Consider the following 5,108-nt stretch of genomic DNA (forward strand, 5'->3'; position numbering starts at 1 on the left):
GCCATCTTAAATATTGGGAGTTGTGTCTCACTGATCTAGACATAGGTCCATGAGAACATGTAAGACCAAGGTCATCAACATTTTATATGTTATTGTTCTTCATAAGGGCTTTCTCTGGTGGCTCAGCTGGTAAAGAATCCACCTGCAATGTGGAAGACCTGGGTTTGATCCCTGGGTTGAGAAGGTCCCCTGGAGAAGGGAATGACTACCCACTCCAGTATTCTGACCTGGAGAATTCTTGATAAATCAATTTGCTTAATGCTAGAGAGGAAGATGGACCAGCATTCTTTTTACCCTCCCTCTCAGCTTCATCAGGTAGCTTTCACTTGAAAACCCTAGAAATTCTTGAAGCCACTAAAGCAAACACTAGATTTTAGGCTTTTGTATTGAGAGAAAATTGCCTTTGAAAGTTTCTGCTTTGGCACAAATTACTAATGTGATTAGAAAAATCAATGAAACTTCCTCATCATGCTTGTATTTGTTGCTGTTTAGTCACTACCTTGAGCCCAACTCTTTGCAACCCCGTGAACTGTAACCCACCAGGCTCCTATGTCCATGGGATTTCCAAGAAAAGAATACTGGGGTGGGTTGCTATATCCTTCTCCAGGGGATCTGCTCGACCCAGGGTTTGAACTCATCCTGAAGAAGATCTTCTGCATTGGCAGGCGGATTCTTTACCACTGAGCCCCAGGGGAAGCCCAGACCCATATTTACTAATTGTCGAAAAAATGGATTTGCTTTAATAAGATATACAGTGTAGCAGAACAGAAAATGCTGTCTTACAGTCCCAATGAAGAGACATAATTGCCACACGAATGGGTTTTTTTATTTGAAAAATATAGTCCTCATTGCCATGGCAAAGACCTGTAATGTATATCCTCTTTAATATGGCTACTGAGGCTCAGCTATAAGCCCTGAATAAGCAGGTTATTCAATCACAGAGAATCTGAGCAACTTTATGTTCAAAGACATAAAAGATGATGACTGCAATTTTTTGGCTTCAGTGTTCAGGAACATATACAGACTCCTGTGATTGCCCATTGAGTAAGGCACAGTTTTCTTTACTGCATTAACTTATTTTTCATCAAATGAAAATTTCAAAAAGTGTAAAATTCTAAGAAGGCAATGGTATTTAACAAAAAAGAAACAGATTTCATGGTGGTTTTATCCATTAGCTTTTATGAATATTAGTCATGCATCAGAATGATTGATGTCCTACCCAAGCTCTGCTCCTCACTGGTTATGTAACCTTGATTAAGTTACTAAACATCTCTACACCTCAATTTTGTCATATGTAAATTGGAAGTTTCCTAGTATCTACCTGAGAGGTGGAGAGGGATTTAAAAGCTTAGCCCATTGCCCATAAACCTGTCAATGTCACATACTGGGGACAAACAGAGCTCAGTGAGTGAATAAAATGATTTGTGAAAGAAACATTATTTTAAGACATGTGTGGTGTCTTAAAGCAATACAATCCTAAAGCAGGAGACTCGATCATGTATACTATATTCTCAACACTTATTCACGTGACTGACATATATGAGTAGGTGCTCAAAAAGTTGTCCCAAATGAATGCAGGGATAGCTTGGAATGATTATATCTCATGTAATAAAGAGCATTTTCCCTTGTACTTACTCATTTTACATCCATAAGGAAATGTTGATACCAAATAAAGCAAAATGAAATGAAACAAATATGAAAACACAAAAAGTCAAACCTCTAACTGAAAGTAGATCCATTTAGAGCAATAGAGCTCCTGCACATGAATGCTCATACCAGCATTATTTATAAGAGCTAAAAAGTGGAAATAACCAAATGTTTCCAAAACAATCATTCTTCAAGTGAAGAATGGATAAGGAGAATAGGTGGTATCACAGAGCAGCCTATTAAGTGACCATAAGGAGTAGTGAAGAACTGATACGGAGACACGCCATGGAGAGATTCCGCTAGGTGAAAGAAGACAGGTACAAACAGTCATATGCGATCTGATTCTATCTCTAGGAAATGCCCAGAACCGTCAAATCCATAGAGACAGAGAACAGAGGAGTGGATGCCAGTGTCTGGGGGAAACGGGAACGGGAGTGACTGCTAATGGGTACAAAGTTTCTTCCTGGGGTGGTGTTCTGGAATCAGATAGTACTGATGACTGCACAGCTCTGTGAATATGCTAAAAACCACTCAATTGTACAGTTAAAAGCGTGAAGGTGATGATATGTGAATTATCTTTATAAAGCTGTTATTTAAAAAGTGATAGAGATGAAAATACTCGTATTAATTACAGATCAAGTGCTGGGACAGAAAGAGTCCTGGGGGTTCTAACCTGCCAATATCAGGACAAAATAAGATGGTTATAATGCTTTGATCTTAAAGAGGTGGGTAAAATTTATGAAGCAAATTCAGCATGTATTTCAGGATACCTTAGTGTCCTGGGCCCAAGAAACTTGATTCTGCAATTTCATTTTCTTTTTCTTAAGAATAGCCTCTGAAATCACAGAAGGCTCAGGCTCTGCAAAACCTTCATCTGTACCTGTCGGTCCCACAGAATCATCCAAGAGGGATAAAGGACGGTGAGGTTCAGAGACCTCCAGAATGCCAGGATGAGTTTCTCTCAGTGAGTTTCATTCATTGCAAGTTACAGTGAGAAGCACACATTTCTCTGTTTTCTGCTCCTCTGCTGTGGGAACATTGTGAATATGTTAAGAATTTAGAATCCCGGTCAACAAAAGTCCCTCTTTTCACTAATGGACTGAGTGTTTGCTTGGTCACTGAATTTGACCCACTTCAAAAGGATCAGAGGCCTCAATACAGTGATAAAGATAATATGTCAGGTTAAGTGGTCATGTTTATGTCCAGAAATTCTCACAGCACAGATCCTCAAGACCAGAGTCGCGATCATGACCTAGCATTCTGTAAAGAGCTGCCATGATGACAAGACGAGGGTGGAGCTGTGTCACCAACATAGAAGCAAGACACCTCATGCGCAAAATGTTCACTGACTAGACTGCTCTGACCCACAGGGCCCTTGACAGAAGGAATATCTTCTCAGGAAACCATCTTCATGGGACTCGCAGCAGCAGCATTTCTTGAGCAACCATAGGAGTTGGAAAAGTCAAGGGAAGAGAGTGTAAAGGTCCCAGTCACTAAAGATGGAGTGTCTGCAGGTGAAACTCAGCAAGACACAAAATTCTGGTCTGAATTATAAAAATCAGACAGTAGCTTCAAGGTCATACATTCATCCATGAATGAGGTGCCCTGGGAGTTTTCATCAACAGGTTGTGACATATTTCAGCATCTATCAACTGAACTGTCATTGAACAGAGTTAATGTCTTTTGAACTGTGGTGTTGGAGAAGACTCTTGAGAGTCCCTTGGACTGCAAGGAGATCCAACCAGTCCATTCTGAAGGAGATCAGACCTGGGATTTCTTTGGAAGGAATGATGCTAAAGCTGAAACTCCAGTACTTTGGCCACCTCATGCGAAGAGTCAACTCATTGGAAAAAACTCTGATGCTGGGAGGGATTGGGGTCAGGAGGAGAAGGGGACTACAGAAGATGAGATGGCTGGATGGCATCACTGACTGGATGGTGTGAATCTGAGTGAACTCCGGGAGTTGGTGATGGACAGGGAGGCCTGGCGTGCTGTGATTCGTGGGGTCGCAAAGAGTCGGACACGACTGAGCAACTGAACTGAACTGAACTGAATGTCACTTCCAGGAATTCTGTGCCATCTGGAGAAATGTGACTGGGCTAAAAACAGGCATTTCTGGAGAAGGCCTTTTAGATTCCTCTCTTCACTGTCCCTCCCAGATTCCTCTCTGTAAACCAATCCAAGAATTGCAGCGTTCTTGGCACTGAGCTTCAGAGCTGGAAGTACTTTGACGATGCCTCTGGCATAAAACAGGGGCTTCCCATGTGGCTCAGTGGTAAAGAATCTGCCTGTCAAACAGGAGACACGGGTACCATTCCTGGGTTGGGATAATTCCAAGGAGAAAGAAATGGCAACCCACTCCAGTCATCTTGCCTGGGAAATCCCATGGACAGAGGAGCCCTACAGTCATAGAGTCGGAAAAGAGTCGGACATGACGTAGTACATAAACAACAACACAGCTAGCATAAAACACCTAAGTCAGAAACAGCAACCCCCCTGCAGGGCTGCCCACAGCCAGAGCCCCATCTGCACTCGGGGTTTGTGCTCAGCTCCCCCGCAGCCCTCTCACACTGTGTCACTCAGAGCACAGTAGTACACAGCCGAGTCTGATGCTTGCACTGCCCGTTTCTGCAGGTGGAAGGAGCTGTCACGCTTAACAAGAGTGGCCTGAAAACCTTCACACACTGGACTCTGGTCTTTCATCCAGCCCTTCAGGAGGAGTTGAGGAGTTTTGTTGAGATGCTGGACGTACCAGAAAACATAGGGATCTGAATGCGTGGTCTGGTAAGTGCAGTTCAGGGTCATGAGAGCCCCCTCTGAGACAGTCACTGGGCCCTCTTTCTGGTTCACTGAGTCACCATTGGTCCCTCCTGGAAGAGAATCACTTTGTTATCATAGAAATGTACAGGAGGAGAGTTTTCAGCCAGAGAAGAAAAATACAACTTACCTATAATCCTAGGAAAATGAAAAATCATTAACATTTAGGATAAAATGTTACTTACTGAATATGAAGATGATCAGAAGAACTGAGTGAGTGGCAGAATGCATGTTCGCAAAAGAAAACGATCCTTGTTCCCTGGAATACACAAATCTAATAAATTTAGTCTCCATCTGAATGTTACAGAAGCTGCTCGCTCAGAAACTGAGAGCCCCTTTCTGTACTTCAGCAATATTCTGTCTTGTGGATACAAAGCAGGCAAGTGAAAACAGCTCCTGAATACAATGGGGAACCGCATCTGAAGGAAGCCCCGCCGTCTGGTGGTGATCGTGAAAATTGCACCACAGTGCGGTCTGACCTATTCCTTCTGATAATAGCTTGTGGGGTACATACAGGAGAATGGGACACGACCCTAAGAAGAGAGTCCTAAACATAAGCGTGCTTAGGGAAATATTCTATTATTACTTCCATAATTTTTTGCATGTTACCGGTATCTCTAGCTTCGCAAGAATCCCCAGTTACA

General features: G+C 42.6%; 1 pseudogene; it reads right to left on the reverse strand.

Moving 5' to 3' along the window:
- Positions 1-4,053: 4,053 nt before the first annotated feature.
- On the reverse strand, positions 4,054-4,695 carry LOC129620749 (T cell receptor alpha variable 18-like; annotated as a pseudogene).
- Between the last annotated feature and the right edge of the window lie 413 nt (positions 4,696-5,108).

The sequence above is a fragment of the Bubalus kerabau genome, chromosome 10 (genome assembly GCF_029407905.1).
Source record: "Bubalus kerabau isolate K-KA32 ecotype Philippines breed swamp buffalo chromosome 10, PCC_UOA_SB_1v2, whole genome shotgun sequence".
NCBI lineage: Eukaryota > Metazoa > Chordata > Mammalia > Artiodactyla > Bovidae > Bubalus > Bubalus kerabau.